Consider the following 17,847-nt stretch of genomic DNA (forward strand, 5'->3'; position numbering starts at 1 on the left):
TTTTTTTTTTTTCTTTTACTAAATTTACTATGTAACTGTCAAATGATTTAAATGGCACCACACTCTTAGCTCAGTAATTACTTATTTTTTATTGACTTCTCCAATATAGGCAACTTTTCCTAAATACACACCACCTAATTCTGAATTTGGACTATGCCATGAGAAGCAAACCAAAAAGTTAAAAAAAATATTTTATGAAGAAGATTAGTTTGAAGCTAATGTTATATATTTAAATCACTGCACTTCCTCTGGTATAACCAATAGTAAGTTATCAATATACCAAAATACTACCTTTCACAGTCAGGAAATATACATTATTGAATTTCAATGGGTAGAAAGACTGAAAAAAAATTCCAACTACCACTCTCTCATACAGTTTCTGGGGTTTATAGTGCAGTAGTAAACATGTGCAACACAATTTGCAAATCACAAGCTCTCCATGTTTCTATTTTAAAAAAAAGGAAAAATTCAATATTGTTTTTGGAAAAAAAACCCAGTTTAAATAATATTCACAGTAAATAATTTTAAGCTGTTAAAATAAAAAGAGAAAAAAAGCAAAAATTATATAACATCAAAACTAAAAAAAAATATACCAAACCAACCTGGCCTTTAAGTCAAAGGTACAATCCTATTTTTCTATGCCCCTTTATTTTTTCATTCAGAATACAAGTTTACCCAAGTAAATTGGGTAAAAGTCTATTCTGCTCAGAAGCAGTTAAGATGCTTGCTGCATGGAACAGTAAAATACTGTAGACTGTCACCAGCATTGTATCTTGTTCACTGCTAAGGAAAGTAAATTTCATGTTTCTGTGACTCTTACACTGCAGTGGATTATAAAATGGCAAAAAATGAAGATGTCAAGGATGAGTATGGAACAAGGTACTAAAAACTAATGGAAATACATGACATATGAAAATAATATACATTAGGCACTTCTAAATGCATACATTATATTCACAACAATGAATATTATCACCACAGTGCTTAATGAATACTGGGAACTAGACTTAGGAGCTATGGTCAGTCCTGTGTTTCTACTCTTTTCCACCAAGTCTCTTAATAAAAATATCTTAGGATAAACATATTGATTAGAGGACTCTATTATGTGCTGCTTTTTTCTTAGTTCATTCAAAAATACTGGATTAGAATGCAAAGGTTTAGCAAGAAAGATAGTGGCATGTAATTTTCAAGAAAAAGACAAGGGAGATCCAGCTACACTCAAACATGTTGAACTGAAAAAAAAAGAGAAAACAAAATCCTTTTTTTTTTTTTTTTGCCCTGGTACTAAATACATTTCATTCTGGGTTGTAGGAATGTGTTGCTCCTATGGAATATAGCTGTCTTGGTTGGCCATACGAAAAAAAAAAAGATAATCAAAGGTGAATTTAGATCCTGATGCCTCAGGCCACAAAAAAGTGGAAGCATGACACATGCAAGTGTAAGGGTTTCCATACTTTCCACTATCCATGAGTCTTTATGCTATTATTTCTTTCATTAAAAGCTATGATAAATCATACACTCTAGGCAAATAATTATATAAACTCTAATTTCAGAGGAAAGGAATCGGATTTACAGAACAGTGAAGGCAAATAATGACTATACTCAGGGAATAAAAACAACGAAGCTCTGTATCAAGGTAATTTGTGAAGGCAGCTGCAAGCAAGGAGTATCAATAAGAACATCTAATGGTATTTTCTGCTTTTGGACCTGTACAATTTTAGTTCTGCTTAGGTTTTCAGAAATGACAATTTCTTCCAGACATAGTGACCTTAATTTCTTTATGAATTTTGAAAACTAGGATACCTACACAAGAGTAATTGCTATACACAGATACTTTGTCTGTTGTTTGCTTTTTTCTATATCAGAAAAAATTGTAAGTTATTGTAGAGCTACAGGAGCTCTCACATCTATGACATAAATATTTTCTCCTGATTGTGCTGCAAAGACTGCAAGCATATCGAGCACTGCAGCAGAACAGTATATTCACTCTTACTTGGCTTTAGATGGCTGTAAAGCATGAAAAATACTAGTTAAGGTTATGGAAGGCCATCTCCAGAGAGAGTCATCCTGGTGTAAAACTTGTCCTCTGTCTTTCATTAGGTAGGGGGTAAGTCTACAGGAGTACCTCACTTAGATGACGTACGCTACTTTGGCTTTTTAACAATTTAATCCAGAAACATAAGGTACAAAGTAATGGAACAAAATGAATATGCTTCTTGCAAGTACTGAATTGCTAAAATTGGGATAGCTTTCATTCTCAGGGAAGTTAGCACAGTGACCTCTTTCAGAGATGTTAATGAGAAAAGGCTGTTCATTGGTGAGCCTCTGAACATGCTCCACTCCTAAACCCAGAGGAGAAATCTCAAGGCAGCAATGGTGGAGTTGCACTTGAGCTTTTCCAGGTGAGAGATTAGGAGCCACAGTCCATGAACAGCCATAAAGGCTCCACATTTCCATTATATTTTCTTTATGGACTTGGATGACACAAAGCAATTCACCACCCTCCAACCTAAACAAAACAATCTTGGTGGAAAAAAAAAGACAAACACTATTAAAGAATAGAGTCATTCTAGCCTTGTCTAAAAGTTTCTGACCAAGAAAATTTTGGATTTTTCTATTTTATGAACCAAGCATGAAAATTTTTTCGGAAGTGCCATAAAACTGGAGCTTTCCAAGTTAATTAGCAGATATTTTTTGTAGCTACTGTGATTTTATATATATACATGTAAATATTTTTAACATTTATTTTATAATTTTAATCCAATAATTAAGACCTCACTGGCAATTTACTGATGTTGTGTTATCACCATCTGATTATTAAACAGAGAAAAGTTTCAGTTCTTTAATGTTCTTTTATAATGTAGTACTGCACTCTTAAAATGCCAGTTGATCTCTCCCCACCTCTCTCCTACCACAAATACAAATTCTTCTATGTGAAATTAATTCAGAAAAAGAAAAATACAGGATTCTGAATTAAAAATGCAAGTCAAAGTAAACAAAAATTTAAAAAATGCACAACTGCTAAAATTTTAAATAAAACAGGACTGCTGTATACAGCACTTCTTTTATTTTTTTTCCAAATGAAGTCCATTTGTGATCAGTCCTCAAACTGCTCTTCTGAGACTTTAATGGAAGTGTGTAGGAATCATGAGTATAGGTACATGTATTTAGCAAATGTACAGGAAATATCTCAAGGTAAAAAGAGCCCATTTTTAGAAGATCTTTAATTCTTTCATTCTTGAAATAAAATAATTTTTTATTGAAAAGCTTAAAAGCAAATGGCATTTTTCATGTTTCTTACTAAGACTCTTCTGCCAACCATATGTCATTGATGGAAGAACAAAGATTTTTAAAAATCTTTATTTTCTGCAATAGGTAAAGCCTTAAATAGTAGAGATATTTCTATTACATGGAGGGTACTTGGAATAATAATTTAACTTTCTGTGGCTAAAAATATTTCTGTTCTCGAACAGGAAAAAAAACCTAAATAATCCACATTAACTACAGCAACCAAGTTACAGATTTTTTTTTTTAATTTATGCTTTTTGCAAAGCTGAAGGCATTACCTAAAATTCATTTAAAGAAATAAAATCAAATTAGGAACTAATGGAATGTGTGGGTACAATGAAAGTAAGTCTTGATCTAAATATATAAATTTTTCCAGGGATTTAGATTTCATGCTCGTCCAGAAAACCTACTTGTGATTTGTACGTGCAGGCTTATATTATAGTTTCAGTGAACAATTTTTCCATGCATCACCAATTTGATGCCTAGCAACACAAGCTCTTTTAGTTCAAAATGCATTAAGTTAGATGGTATTAAAATTCTTGGCTAGATTCAGATATGCTTTTGTCAGTGAACACAATGCAGGAGTTGTTTCAAAATCAGATCATAGGAGTACATGCAGTAGTTTTTTATTATAATTCTGAAATCTTTCTGACAACAGAGCCATGCCAACTCCTGAGCAGAGCTGAGGATCAACAATTCTTACTGAAATAACAGGGAACTGAAGTACTTAGTGTCACTCATTATCTGCAGATTGACATTAACCTGAGTAACAAATATTTTAAAACCATTACATTTAAAATATAAAAAGCATTATGTTTAAGCAGAACTCAATTTTTTGTCCTATACCCTTCCTCAAAGAAAATGTCCTGAAAGAAGACCTCTTACACTGAACATGATCCAATTCCAGACAGTCCAACTACCTTTTCTTTTTGAGTTCATAATGAGGGGAATTATTGTAAGGAATTGTATTGTATTGTAAAGTTTCCCTCAAAGAACCACACTCATGTTTAAGCTGCAATATTAAAATCTGTGGAAATCCAGCCAGCATTAAATAAGAATAACAGCTTCCACAAAGCTTATGAAAAATAAAAAAGTATTTAAAATAAAGTAACAGAGCAGAATTGGCTCAGCTAGTATGGGGAAAAGTTTTTCAAATTAATTGCACTTTAAGAATAACTATCAAATAAGAGCATCATTTCAATTGTTAATTTATGTGATACAAAGGTATTTCAATTTTTCAACAGAATATGTTCAAGGATATACATTATTTTTCCTTTTTCTCTTTTTAAAGTCAATGACATTAAAAACATTTGTTTCCAAGATGTTTCATATATCATTTTGGACCTTACATCGTTTTATTGAAACAAATTTTGTGCTTGTTTAAGTAACAGGAATACACAAAACAATTCTTCATGATAGTAGAGTTACACTTGTTTAAAAGTCTTTTCCAGTTCTTCTTGAGGGTATAATTGTGTTATCAGTAGAAGACAGGACTTACATTACTGAAACAAAAACTAATTTCGATAATCCTAATCTATTGGTGTAACCCACAGGTGCCCAGCAGAGTAAAAAGCAGTACAGTTTTTCCAGAGGTTTGCTTACATTACTTCATTACAGGTTCAGAGGTATATTTGATGACACTTAACATTACAATGTGACCTTTATAGCTTCTCAATCTTAAAAGAAGTGATTCTAAATTTTTATTCTTTAAAAAATAATATGTGTCTTAAAAGGTATGGCTTGAGTGCCCATTTTATGAGGAAAAAAAAAAAAATCACTGTTTAACTTAATTAGCTAAAATTTATGAATAAATATGATTCATGCCTTCTCCTTTAAATATTTAGTTGAAATATTTTTTCAGAGTTCCTCTGCAACGAAACAGTATATTATGTCCCTCTAGTAATTACTAATCTTACTGCAATTTTCAGACTACGACTTAGCCATCTCAAGCACATAAACAGCACAGACATTAGGAGGAAAGCAAAATAGTTTTCATCTCTTCCATTCTGAAATAAGCAGTAAATTTTAATTAAGATAGATCCCAGTCTTCTAAGTAGTTGCAGAGGAAAGAAAATCAAGTCTGTGGAGATTCAAGACACATCAGGGCCCATTTTGAGATTTCATTTTTTCCCAGATAAGAGTAATGCCCGAACTTATTGCACCTGATACTGCTATTGCATGTAACTGCTTAATGCTTTGTTGTATAATTAAGAATAATTTCCCCCACATCTAGCTATTAAAAACACAAGAGAAAGAAAAATAAATGCAAAACCAAAGTTCAATAAAAACAAACTGCAAGATTTCAGATTCCAAATAGAATTCTCAATCAGAATTGGTACACAAAGGGGAATTCCAGAGTAGAAAAACCTCAAAAAATCAAGGCTAATGAATAAATGTGGAAACAAGTAATTTTTACATAGGAACCTAATTCTAACTAATTTTTTTCCCTATATTAATTTAAAACTTAATTCATACTGGGTAGAAATCACAAGGTGTTTGAGTCCATTTTCTTTAAGTAATTTCTGCCTCTGTGTTAGTCAGTGTTAACTGCAAATCTCAGCTCCACCTGCAGCTCCAAAGGTTTAGTTAATTGCTTCTGGAGGCCTCGATTGGTTTCAGAAAGGAAATAACTGCAGGAATTCAGTTATAACAGTGGCTGTTATTCTATTACTTTCCTAAAAAATATTGAAATATGTAAAAAAAAAAAAAAAAAAAAACCTAAAATTAAAAAGAATATGGAAAAAAGAACAAGTAAGGAAAAAAAGTGCCTTCTATGCCTTTACCAGCCTCTACATGTAAAATAAACCTAGCCTGTTTATAAAACAAACAGAATAGCCATAGGGGAAAAATGTTATTTGAGGGATGCTGATATTCCTCTTGAGAAAGACAGGAATAAAAAGCACAGGTTTGTCTAAAAAGCTACTGACATTTGTTGGAGCCAGAAGCTGTATGTCGGGAAGGAACAAGTCTGTTGTGTTAGCAAAATATGTCACTGCAGGGAGCATGAAATCAGTTTGAAAGAACATGCAGATAAAGTCATACATCAGAAGTAGATATAATGTAGCCACCTAGGCAAACGCTGTTTTCAACTTCTCAGGCTTTCCTTTGTACTATCAAACCATCATCCCAGGATTACCTGATTGCTATTCTAGGACTTGGAAACTACTTACAAATGAGCAGCCTTTAAAAAGTCATCATGCAAGTAGCCATCCTCCTGGTATCAAGATATGCACTGCAAGATTCTCGGCTCAACAGCAGGTTTTGGGTAAAATTTGGTCCAGTAAGGGTCATGTAGGAAAGAACCATCATAATGAAATTTTGTTTTTTTGTCTCAGTCCTTACACTGCAGAAAAAATAACCCCAGAGTGTAATTGCCACCCACCAGGAACTAAGCTATAGCCTATGCAAAAAGAACAGTGTCATTATTCTGTGCTTGTTGCAGGTTTCAGAACCTGAAGGCCAAAGCAGGCAGCTGAAGACAACAACTACCTAACACTATCCAGCCTTGTTAACATGCCATATGCTCACTCATACCTATGTATGAACAAAACATTCAAATTATGAAAATATTCTGTTATTGTCAAGATAAATATGATCACACTAAATAACCTACTGTCCTGTTAGTAGGTCCAAATGATTTCTTTAAAAAAAGGCTGTTTATTTTCACTACTGCCTGTAACACTACTCTTCCTTTTTGCAAAATACTATGACAAAAATAACCCTGAAACATTTTCTTTCTAGTAATGGCACTGTAATGCAGTTGGTTTTTTTGGTAATCTAGATGGCAGGCTTACCCTGAAGTCACTAGATAGCAGACAAATGCTCTAGTAGCTATGGCAATTATTTTGCCATCTTTTTTGTTTACAGAAAAAGTCCATAAACATTCTCCATTTAAAATAAAGTCTCTCAAGACCTGGTTATGCTGCACTTGCTGAGAAGATATAGGTACAACAGCTCACACATAACCACAGGGAAATATCAACTTATCTTAGTAGCACAGAAAAAGTAAACACCCGGAGAAAAAAAACAAGAACCTGCTCTGAGAGAGAACAGTATAAGCATCCATATCCAAGAAGGAAACAATTTCAACAATTTTGAATGTCTTACTATACCTGAGAAGAAACAGTCCCACTAAAAATGTATGACATTAATTAGAAGTTTTATGGATGAATCCAAATCAGTCTCATGCTGAGAATTGTGAGCAAAGGATCCTCAAGCCCAAAAGCTCCAACAGGCAGAATTTGCATCTCTTGCAGTGTGTCTGCAGTGATCATAAAGGAACTTTATGGTGCATGTGTTCAACAAATCTGGATGCTAGCATGAGTGCTCAAATCAAGCACATCATCAGGACCAGAACAGAAAGGTAGCACCTGCTGTGTCTGATGTTTCTTCTTGCTTTGCTCTGACTTCCATCACTGCTGCCACAAGCAGTTCCTCCCCTCCAGGCTGGCAGCAGGGTGCAGGGAAGTCCCTGATGCAGGTGCTATGCTGAGCATACATGCAGCACACAAGCCCCACTACTGCAGGTACAGCACCAAGGGAAGAGTTAAAAAGGTGTAGCATGCAAAAGAAACAGATCATTTCTGTTAGACTAACACCAAACTTCAGCACCAACCAGAAGTGAACTTGCCAGGCTCCTTAACTGATTAGTTTGAGTGATGCCTTTCATTTTAAAGGTTTGTCTGGGAACAGGGTTTTATACAAGTGTGACAGAGAAGCATGAGTATGCTGGCTATTATTCTCAGATGTTCTGCAGACTTGGAGGAGTGATTTTCTATCTGGGCCAGCTTCACTGCTGCATTTTCCATTTTTATCTGTTTTGCTCAAAATGACTTATGAAACAGGTGCATGCTGAAATGAAAAGTTTTCATGGATAAAATCCACGATTTTTATATCCTTATTTCTAGCCCTCCAAGAAGATAACCATTTATGGGATAAGATTCTCTTCTGCACAACTCAGAGGAGGGTGTCAGAAAAAGAGTTTTTAAGTTGCTCATGTATCCAAGGCTACCCAAAGAGAGAGCAGTGAATGAGGACGACTGTCATCCCACCCACCTTTACCAATCAGTAAAGGGCTTAAGATTAGAGACATACACAATATCTCCTCCTGTGTCCCATTTATCAGGAACAACACCTTCCATTCACACAAGTGTTCAACCATTGCACACTCACAACTCCATTATTTCAACTCTACAACATATAGAGGTCTTTTGCTTACAGAACATCATGTATGTTCACACTACATGTAGAATTAATCTTAAGTTACTGAAAACCTGAAAACATTTTAACTGCATGAATTCTTTTTCTGCTGGACTTATTGGCTGCAAAATAAAACAAACAAATCTATCAACAGAAGCAAAAATTATGTGGCATGATATGTGGTCATATCATAGAAAGCAATGTCAAAAAGACTTTATACACTGATGACCTTTTAAAAAACCTTAAATGAACCTTTTTTATTATTATTATTATTCCCTCTATAACATGGTCCATCTTTTTATGTACTGCTTATCAGTTTTACTAGCTAATAAAAAGTTAAATTATGCCATCAATTTCCCAATGAAAGTCTAATAAATAATACTTCCTTAGTTCAAGGTCCTTAATAAAAATGAACAAAAATTATGTCTGACACCATTTTGCTCAATATTTTGATGAATTAAATTTTCTATTACTCCTGGTGTATGAAATATCATGAAATATGTTTTCTAAGATGTAGAATACACTGCAGTTATGTTTTCTAAACAAAAAAATATGTAATTTAATAAACTAACACACATATATGCAAAGATATTCATATAAGGGTGTGTTGAAGATTATGCAGAAGGCATTGCTTCTCATATTTGCCATAAGATATAAGCAATTTGCCACAGTTCCTCACACAAGACTGTTATACTAATAACACAGAGTGAATCACTAAGCCTGTTCATTATCATAACATAGTCAATGGTATCAGTAAAGTCAGTGTCTTTACTTTACAATATACAACTTTTAGTCCAACCCAGAGAAAAACTTCAAAGCAGAAACTACCTGTGTGAGAATTCCCACTTATTTCTAAGGGAATGCAAAGACAAAAAAAAAAGTCAGGCCTGAGTCTGGTGGTGGCTACAGAAACTTTGCATTGTTTGCTCTCATCTACCTGCTGGAACTTTAATGCCACAATGCTGACTGTAGATGATGTTTAAGTGTTCTGACTGTGTCTGGTGGATGACACTAGATTTTTCTCTTAAATTTGGGATTAAGTGCATCAGAAACCATTATAAGCTATATTCCATCTTTCATCAGCTAAGACTCTGATTGAAAAAGCTAAGATGTGAGATTGGATCAGCTCCATGGGTCACACTGGAGTGGCACCAAGCAGAATTTTCTGGAGCAGGACAAAAAGAAAGCTGCAAAGATAAAGAGCACAGAGTGTAACTAAAGGCTGCTCCTCAAACAGGGGAAAGAAAAGCTGAAAGAAAACTGTTAACATCATGGAGAAGCATTAACATTTTCTGACTTCCCATTGGTGAATATATTTCAGATGTTTAGATCAGTGATACTGATACTGTGCTCCTGTGGTAATGGTATATAAGCAGGAAAAAGTATAAAACTCACAGAGGGTAGAATGGTCCCACAGGGATGAGTAAGACAGCAGTAAAGCAAGATTTATTGAATCAATGTTTGCACTCACCAGATGTAATAAAACTTGAATGATATCAAGCAACTAATGTACATATATGAGATATATATGGTCATGTTGATCACTTACAGACTGCCCTTCTTATTTTAATTTTCCCTATGGCAATATAGAAACCTCAATGAAAACTAAGGATAAGCTGATAGGAACCAGAACAGAAAAGCTAGCAATAAATATTTCATTAAAAAAGGGTTCCTGAAAGGCCATATAACCTTTTGTCTAAATGCCTCAAATCCAAAATGTATTAGGTTCAAACAAAATAAATTTATTTTAATTAGATATAGGTAATCAGAATTTATACAGAAACGGCTAAAGGGAGAGTGATTATGACACTAAGACAAATCCAATCATTCAGATCAAAGACTGGGCAGGCTACCTCTACAGAAAATAGGCCAACACAAGTATGTATTTCCTAAGGGGCAAGTAAGTGTAGTGAACTGAATGACTAATCACAGCTGTAACCATGCATCACATTATCTGTGTGCATGTTGATGAATAAACATGGATATTTTGGCTTGATATGGGGTGGACAACAGCAGAGGGACACAGTAATTTTGTAATAAATAGAACTTCACAAGCACATTGCAAGAGAAACATGAGCCTATTTATAGACAGGAAGCAGTGACTGTGTTTTTATCATTGAACTTAAGGAATGTATTAAATAATGACTATATGGTCTTGGTTCTAAACAGGTATGGCAATCAAAAGACTAGGATTCAGTTTCTGATGTTGTCATATATTTTCTGTGCTAGTAAATCATTTTGCTCTTGTTAACAGGAGTATAGAACACTGTTTGCAGTGAAACTACACCACCATCAAACTCACAGTAGCCCAGAGCTGAAGCCATAAGGATGTGATATTAATCAAAATTCAGTTCTTCCAATCTGCTAAAACCTAGTGAATTAAAGAACTACAACCCTTCCCTAGTCTTAAGTGAAAATGGTAGCACATTTTCAGTACAACATGAATCTTTTCACAATGACTGATCCCATTCCCAATAAAATCAATGGAAGTTTTACCACTAACTACATGGACAACAAAAATAAAATAAAATCAGTGGCATAAAAGTCTCCCAGCACTGTTCCATTAGCAAATTTGTGTTGCATCTTAAATAACTGTCATTCTAACCAAGAAAATATGTCAAATGTATTCTTAAGCCAGCTGAAAGCTCTTTTTTAAGAACCATTCGCTTTGTATGTATCACAAGCCGTGGTAGCAGCTTGGAACAAAGGTGCCCCAAGCTCAGGAGGTAGAGCTATATGTAGAACCAGAGGCACACTTGTTCAGTCTTGCACTTGGCTGTGCACTGTATGACAACTCTATTTTTTTTTTTTTTTTTTTTTTTTTTTTTTTTTTTTTTTTTTTTTTTGTGTACTACATAACTTCCAGGGACCCATTCCAACCTAAATCACTCTATGAGTAAGTAATTAACATAATGGTCCAGAAGACACTAGTGTACACTGTAGGTATAAATGAGTGCACACAGTACACACAGTATCTATATTTCTATTTGTATAGCTGTTGACATTTCAGTCTTTAAAACATGTTACACACACCACATCTATTCTACCAATTTCAAGTAGACAGTTTCTATTTTCTACTGCTTCCCAATTTCTGATATTAGTTTCAATTTTCCATAACACAACTTCCCTGTTGATATAAGTTTATTCCAAAGTTATTACATTTAATACCTGCTTTCTGGTATCTTCAGTCAAATGAAACTGGTCACTGTTGGAGAAGCAAACACAGTAATAGATCCAAAGACTTAATGAGAGTAAGGTATACAAATCATCTATTTCTGACAAAGCTAAATTTCTTAAGAGAATACAGAACTACATGTATCAATGACATAAATACCATATATATGTAGTATCTGTATGTATAATGCAGAATATGAATTGTGAATACCTAGAAATTGTAGCAGTATATTTCATTCTCCAAAAGTTGAGAGATGTACAGTTTTAGCCTGTCCAAGTCCCTCTGTAGAATCACCCCCCAGCAAATAGATACTTTTACCCAGCTTGGTGTCATCTGTGAATTTACACTTGATCCCATCATCCAGATCATTAATAAAGTTATTGAACAGAGCCCAACACTGATCCCTGGGGGACACCACTGGTGATAAGATGCCAATAGGAAGCAATGCCATTCACCACCACTCTGGGACCAGCCATCCAGACAGTTCTTAACCCAGTAAAGGGGCCACCTGTGGGCAGTCAGCTTTTCCAGAATGCCATGGAAAACAGCATTTAATGGTTCCCTTTTCCATTTCCTACTAACTGGCTTTTTCACCAAGCCTAGCAGTTAAGACAAGATCAAAAGTCAAGACTGGATTGGTTGCTTAACCTTTCACATAAACTTATGCATTTTCTGGCAAATGTTATAAAACCTAGACACTCTTTCTCCTCTCTTTTAAACCTTACATAACTGGTATGTTGAATCATTTCCTACACAGAGGAAGTTTAATAGTGGTTACTGAGATTGTATATACATTCTTACATAGATAAAATACACACAAACACTGACACACATCTCACCCTATCGTGTCCTGGGATAAGCCATTTTTTTTGCCTCCCTCATATTAGAAAATTCACTGATAATATTTACTGCATGATCAGTATGCAACTGGGTAAAAAAAAAAAAAAAACACAGTAAAAAAGAGCTTAAGCTGTCTAGGCAACCAATCCTTTCCACATTGCAACAACTCTCAAGTAAAGAGACTTTCTTGGAGTTGGTGAAAAATTAGAACCATTGCCAAAGTCCCTTAGTGACAAAGGAAACAGATTTTGATATTTAAGCCCTAAACACAAAGTAGAACCAGTAAAACATAAAATAAAACAAATCTATTTAACAATCTGATTAATTTTACCTTCCATTTTTCCAGTGATGAGGCTGTATCCTATGACTGTAAACATTTTACTTTGCACAATACAAGAACCACAATAGAAGAGTGTAATTAGCACTGGAAAGACATTCTTGAGGAAGTGCTTTGATTTCAAAAGACTGTTGGAGTGATTGTCACCCCTGCTGTGCTTGGATTCTCTCTTGATGTGCATAAAGTGTGAATGCAGAACGCATTATTATGAAACTCATTCGTCCTTGCATTTGTGTGCTCACTGCTTTGCCATCTTGTGGTAACCAAAAATAGAAACCTACAGAGCAGCATATAATTCACACTAGAATAATGCTGCTGTATTTTTTAATGAATTCTTCAGTGCACTTGCTGGAAATCTACAACTCAAACCATGTTCTGCATTTTGCAATTTATTTAACAAATGTGCAGTCATATTCCTTTTAAGATTGAGATCACTGAAAAATACAAACTCTTGTCTAAACATTAAAAATAAGCACAAACATTAAATGATTTAATGCTGCATGAATGACTTCCAAAGAATTTTACCAAAATACACTATGAGATCTTTTGTTTAAAGGAAGTAAAGTGACCCTATTCTCTCAGCACATATAAAAGCTATACCTGTTAAAAATTGTCCAACTACAGTCCAATTGTCCAATTTAATGTGTTATAAAGGAAATTGGATTTGGACTTCATAAACTAGACAATAATTCTTTATGGAACAAAGTAATTTGCTGGTTTTAGTTTGGGGTTTCTCCTTTAAATTATCATGGAAAAAAAATATACAGCATCTACTCCTTCTCCCCTTCTAACTTTAACTTTTAAAAGAAGTAGCACATTTTTGAGTTAGCGGTCCCAAGGGAGAGAAGATGAGCCCTTCTGTTGCTAAGCAAGAGTTTGCCAGTTATTTCAAGCTTTAGCTGAGTACAAGCAATAATCACTACTGCCTGAAATATATTGGAATGAAAGTACATGGGACCATTCATGACACTTCATCAGCATGCAGGAGGCAAACAGAGTGACTGCAGTGATTGAATACAGGCTCAGAACTACTGGCTTTAATCTCCATCTCATTCATTCAGCCTTTACTTTTGGCACAGCTGTATGATAAACATTCTGACATTTCTTCCTTGCCCACCGTCCCTTGGAATCCCATGATTGCTGTGTGTATGTTTGTTATGTATTTAAGATCATCAGGTTTGTTTTTTTCTTTCTTTGTGGTTTTGGTTCCACCCTCTTCCTCCCCACTCCCCATCTCAAAAAAAAAAAAAAAAAAAAAAAAAAAAAAAAAAAAAAAATTCTGGGTATGGGTAATCTCCAGGCTTAAAATTGTTACTATCAAAATACCTTTACTTTGTTGAAGGGAAACTAAGTCATGTGCACTTTAAATTTAAAAAAATAGCTAAATTCACAATTAATACTAATTCTTTCTATTACCTTCCATGCAAAATCACACCTATACAGTGAAGGTTTATGTTTATAAAAGAAAAGTTTAACTGACTTATTATGGCATTATATAGAATTTTAACACTACTACAAAATTTCTGATATTAAAGAGAATAATAGTTTGTTACACAGTAATGGGGCTTTTGTTCAGTTTCTTTTCTGCTTGTTTGGGCTTTTTTTTTAAATTTTTTGTTGTACATCACTTATCTTGACAAGAAGAGCTCATACACAGCTCCATATCACCAGTGCCTTGAATTTGCCTTGGCTTTGCAGCCATTGGGTTCTAAGGTTTTTGAATACCTTAAGGCCTAACTGGTACCTTAAACATCCTATGGCAAAGTTAGTGGAGTAAACCCAGTAAGCACAAGCAACCTTTGCAACTGGGTAGCAACTATTACAGTGGAGAGACACTGGTGTCAAAAACCAACTTCTATTTTATATTACTCCTTCCTCACATTAAAATACCTAAAAGTTTTGGGAAAATCTACCTAGTCTACTTACAGAAGTTGGCTGACTTCCTTTGCTCAGTATGCCAAACTCCTTGAATTCATAAATCTGTTGCACAAAACTATCACAGCTTTTCATTCATTTTGTACTGAAATTGATGCTGTATGATCACTACAACTGTTGTAATTTAATCAAAAGGATACTCTTATCACAAAAAACAAACAACAACAACAACAACAACAACAACAACAACAACAAAAAAACCCAGAAAAAACCCACCACTATAAAGAACTTATTTAATACTCTCCACTCCAAGATGAGAAAGTATTTGCAGCTTTGCTGACTGAAGGCATGTGGACATTCCCTAATGTCCAGATGTAAGTGGGATAGAGCTCTGCCAAGGACTGGCTCTACAGTGCCTGTTACTGATATGAAGATGCTTTTTCTCTGACACTAAGTTTTTCTGCTGCTAAAGAGTTACTGAGCAGTCAACATAACAAAAATTAAGAAAGAGAAAGGAGAAAAAAAAAGAAAAATAAAACACTACAGCCTTTTCAGGTGACATGCAACACCATTTTTCTCAACTAAGTAAAGAGCAATTGACACTGCATTGAAATCTGGAGACAAACGAACAGATCAATGAGTGAAGGAGATAGATGGATTTGCAGGTTCCAAGGGAGATGGAGAAATATCCTTGGACTAGCTAAAATAAATCTTTTAAATAAAGAAAGTATTTCGTTAACTACAATGCCATCTAAAGAATGGGACCTAAAATCTATCTCCAGAAGACAAGGCAAAATCCGTGCTGTACTTAAGTAGTAGCAAACAATCCAGCACTTCCTCCTGAGCATTCTTACTATACTCTGCACTTTTAATGATCAGTTTTCATTAGTTATTCACTTCAATCAAGGAAAAAAACCTTGAATAAGGAAAAAAAAAAATAAAATGGCCCATCATGTGAGACATGAAAATCTTCTAAGCAGCAGCAACAAAGAAACACAATACACAGTGAGACAGACTAATGTGAGACAGACTAATGTGTTATGGAGAAGGGAGTTAGGATGACTGCATCTACACTGTAGTGCAAATACATTGAATTGTCAGCCAAAGATTGATACCAGTATATTTATTGAACACTTTCCTGCTGTGACTATTCTATCTTTACTGAAGACAACCATTCACTACTAGCAGTTGGTCAGCAATACTGAATGATTTGACTATACCAGCTCACATTATGATGTCTTTATTATTTACTTAAAACCAGAATATTACCAAAATAACCACCACACTTCATACTGGCTGCTTAATTCAAATAATTTCTTCTTAATTAAAACCAACAGGTTTCCTGCCACAAAGTTTAATGTACTACCAAAGGGAAACAAAAGCAAGCAAACAAAGAAACAAAAAAAGCAAACAAAAGCAGAAAAAATAAACCACACTTGTCCAACAGGGCGCACAATCTGATTTATTTACAACAGCCATGAAAAAAACAAACATTCATTTCTAAAGTAACTATTCTATCAACTGTTCCTATTTTTAATTTAGAAGTTATTCCAGATATATTTTAACTGGTGAGCTAACAGACTAAACAGACCATAGAAAAGGAAAGCTGACAAGTGATTGCAGGTAACATAGCAGCTTACTGGAAATATAAATGATGAATATTACAGGAGACATCATCAGTGCATTGCGACCTGCTTAAAAAAAGCAAAAAAAAAAAGTCTTATTTTTTCAATTCTAGAAAGTTAGATCTTACTTTTAGCACCATCAGGCAAAGAAGCCTGCTTTTTTTCCATTTTTTTTTTTTTTTTTTTTTTTTTTATGTAGGGCAAGAGCAACTTTGCTTCTCAATGTCAGGATTTATGAATTCCCATTCACAGTGTCCAAAGATTTGCAAGACGACCATCCTGACCTTGGTTAAAAAGGAAATCACTCTGAATGAGTTTAATGAGGATTTGAAGAAATGCCCTTGGAGGTGTAGCTTGAATGAAAATGTAATAACGTCTCCATTTTGCCTTGTACTTTATGAAGAAGCAAGAAACAAATTTTATTCAGCATTTTGCACTTGCTACTCTCAATCTCACTGAAGCTCTTTTAAAAAAGCTAATAGAAATTGGCCCAGTAAGGCATTATTCCTTTCATCTGCAGTATTCAGTTCCATTTTTTCCATGCTGACTACAGAAATTATGTATTAAGACAATAGAAGTCCGTATCACAGTGGATAAACTTGTAAGACTTTAGAGGTAGCTGTTGATTCTTGGTGTCTGAAATGTTTCTTTTTATTTTAGCTGGGAATTTTGGGGCTATTTTACTGCTCTTCTGTTGATTTCTTTAAATGTTCTAGGAAGATGGTGTATTTTTTCTAAAACATACTTCACTGTTCTACTGAGATTTTGGCACCTATTCTGCCTTTAAAATAAATTAACTCATCAACAAAAAGTAGCAAGTGTACTACAGTACATTTCTCCCCCCCCTTTAAATACACATCATGCATGTGGTCTTATTTCCCATGTTTTCTTTTTGGATGTCAAGGGCCACAAATGACATCAGTCTGAATCTCAGCTAGTATTGCACAGATGTGTCAATATCAATGACATGAGAGATGTTTGTGATAAACTTGTGCTGCTAACTCGTAGTTAGCTACACAAAGCTAAGAAACTAATTTGTGCAAGATACAGCACAAAGCCACATGCTTATCAGAGAACAATCAAATCAGATGCTGTGTAGTGAGCTTTAGTGAATAAGAATTCAGAGACCAGAATGTTCCACAGCAGTGCTTGGGAACACAGATCTTTCCACTGACTTCAGGAAGAACTGTAAGACCCAGGATGATACTACTGTCTGCTCATATAAACTACTCAAATTCTATGCTGAGAGATTCATATTGCCAACACAAATGGTTTAGTGTAATTTTCAACAGATCCTTCTATGGCAATAATTTACATGTCTCCATAAACAGTGTTTGAAAAGACCACCAAAATGGTGGAATTGGAATGTGATCTTGTTCTTCAACTGTTTGAACTACTCTCAACTGCTCCACTGCCTGACCAGAAAAGGAAGAGTGAAAATAAAACTTCCATCTCTGTGTAATAAGCCAGAAAATAAAAATCTGTATCAGTCAAATGCTAACCTATAT

General features: G+C 34.5%; 1 protein-coding gene across 4 annotated transcripts in view; it reads right to left on the minus strand.

The window, feature by feature from the left end:
* Positions 1–17,847, minus strand: part of TAFA5 (TAFA chemokine like family member 5) — a 386,710-nt gene that overhangs the window by 168,310 nt on the left and 200,553 nt on the right. The gene's annotated exons all lie outside the window — the stretch shown is intronic.

The sequence above is a fragment of the Oenanthe melanoleuca genome, chromosome 1A (genome assembly GCF_029582105.1).
Source record: "Oenanthe melanoleuca isolate GR-GAL-2019-014 chromosome 1A, OMel1.0, whole genome shotgun sequence".
Lineage (NCBI taxonomy): Eukaryota > Metazoa > Chordata > Aves > Passeriformes > Muscicapidae > Oenanthe > Oenanthe melanoleuca.